We start from the raw sequence: 2,019 nt of genomic DNA, 5'->3' as shown, positions 1-2,019 counted from the left end.
GCTGAAATCTTAAGGGCAACAGATCAACAGGCCTTTTCTTCCCCAGTGCCCCTGGGTGGGCCTGAACTGCCAACCTTTCCGTTATATCCTTTAGATGTTAAGACTTCATACACACAGTCAATGCGTGTGCACTGGTGAAAAGCATTTTGACTGGACTGAACACTTGCAACTTTGAGGAGGTTAAGTTTCCTACACTCTTCTGGTTAAAACATACAGTAACAAACTACGCTTTCACGGGCTTCTTTGTATTGAAGATAGGTGTGGGACTCAGACAAACTCAGGGCTATGAAAGGAAGACAATTGTGATATACACTAACCCAGGAGGCAGAGATGCATTGTTTGCGAAAGTGAAACTTCGCAACTTCGTGAGCCTGACTGCAGAGCCTTTCAGACACATTCATACAAAAATGGACAAAATCACTACTCTTACAGATTAGATTTCTGATGGTTTGGGGTTATCAAAGTTGAGCTACTCACTGCCGTTAATAAAAAAGAAACTCGTCTCTATGGGACTATCTATGTGGTGTCTTCAGACACAACCACTTCTGAGTTTAAAGAGGAAACCCTTGTCCTTCCACCCCATTCCTAAGGTGAGCTCACTCTCTGGCATGAAGTCCTTTGCGGGTGAATTTTCTTCTAGAGGAGTCCAGTGGGCAGAAGAAACGGGTGGGAGGTAGGGAGTCCAGTTCAGCGAAAGGCATTCCAAGAAGGGAAGAGGAAGAAAAGGCCTGGCCCCAGCCTGGGGGTCTCTCCCCGGTTTCCTCAGACAGCCTAGGGTAGGACTCAGGGAGCTAGTGTGACAGAGTGGTGGGTATAGGAGGAGAGGGATCAGGACAAAGTCCTAATACCCGGGCTTGGCTCTCAGGCCCGGAGGGCGGTGTCCGCAGTGAGAAAGCCCAGCGCTGAGGATTCCCCATCTCCCGGGAGTCTCGCTTTCTCGCTCTCACAACCTGTGTCACTTCTTTTTGCCCGGACGCACATGACGAGACGCCAGTTCTCACTCCCATTGAGTGTCTGGTTTCTGCAGTAGCCAATCAGTGTCTCCTCGGTTCCTGGCTGTAAGGTCCGAACGAACCTGCCAGAACTCAGTCTCCCCTGAATCCAGTGTTCAGGGTCATGGCGTCCCAGATCCTCCTGCTGCTGCTCTCGGGGGCCCTGGCCCTGACCCGAGCAGGTGAGTGCGAGGTTGGGAGGGAAACGGCCTCTGCGGAGGGAGGAGCAAGGGGACCGTCGGGGGGGGACGCAGGACCCTCGGGGAAGCCGCGTCCCTGCTGCCCCGCTCAGACACCTCTCCCCTCCGCCCGTTCGACCACCCTCCCCCGCCCCCTTCCCTCCCCCCACGACTTCCCGGCCCTGCTCCTCCCGCCGCCCCTTCTCCGGCCACGAGCCCCCCTCCCCTCCCCGCCCCCATCGACCCCGGACCCGGGCGCCGCGCGGGAAGTGGGGTCGGTGGTCTCAGCCGCTCCCCGCCCGCAGGCTCCCACTCCCTGCGGTATTTCTACACCGCCGTGTCCCGGCCCGGCCGCGGGGAGCCCCGCTTCATCTCCGTCGGCTACGTGGACGACACGCAGTTCGTGCGGTTCGACAGCGACGCCGCGAATCCGAGAGAGGAGCCGCGGGCGCCGTGGATCGAGCGGGAGGGGCCGGAGTATTGGGACGAGCAGACACGGAGAGTCCAGGGCGCCGCAGAGACTTTCCGAGTGAACCTGCGGACCGCGCTCCGCTACTACAACCAGAGCGACGCCGGTGAGTGACGCCGGTCCGGGTCGCAGGTCACGGGTCCCCTCGTCGCCACGGACGGGTCGCCCCGAGTCTCCGGGTCCGAACTTCACCCCGAGGCCGCGGGACCTGCCCAGCCCCTGGACCCAGGAAGAGCCGCGGGGGTTCGCTCTGGTTTCGTTTTCGGTTTAGAACCGAACGGGCTCTGCCCAGTCCCGGCCGGTCTGCGTGGGGGCGGGGCTGACCGCGGGGGCGGGGCTGACCGCGGGGGCGGGGCTGACCGCGGGGGCGGGGCTGACC

The 2,019-nt window shown here is 60.2% G+C and overlaps 1 long non-coding RNA gene and 1 pseudogene across 3 annotated transcripts in view; one reads left to right on the top strand and one right to left on the bottom strand.

The window, feature by feature from the left end:
* LOC111819184 (uncharacterized) overlaps positions 1 to 1,269 on the bottom strand; it is a 3,486-nt gene extending 2,217 nt beyond the window's left edge. For both annotated transcript variants that reach the window (XR_002822939.1, XR_002822938.1), the window contains exon 1: positions 601 to 1,269. This is a non-coding gene — a long non-coding RNA (uncharacterized LOC111819184). The remainder of the gene's footprint in view (positions 1 to 600) is intronic.
* LOC101345343 (HLA class I histocompatibility antigen, A-23 alpha chain-like) overlaps positions 1,044 to 2,019 on the top strand; it is an 18,387-nt pseudogene continuing 17,411 nt past the window's right edge. Inside the window, exons 1-2 of the transcript XR_002822937.1 lie at positions 1,044 to 1,174; positions 1,477 to 1,746. The product of XR_002822937.1 is annotated as an HLA class I histocompatibility antigen, A-23 alpha chain-like (transcript). The remainder of the gene's footprint in view (positions 1,175 to 1,476; positions 1,747 to 2,019) is intronic.

This window comes from Trichechus manatus, unplaced genomic scaffold (genome assembly GCF_000243295.1).
Source record: "Trichechus manatus latirostris isolate Lorelei unplaced genomic scaffold, TriManLat1.0 scaffold00295, whole genome shotgun sequence".
NCBI classification, from domain to species: domain Eukaryota; kingdom Metazoa; phylum Chordata; class Mammalia; order Sirenia; family Trichechidae; genus Trichechus; species Trichechus manatus.
This window is presented reverse-complemented; position numbering and strand designations above follow the sequence as displayed.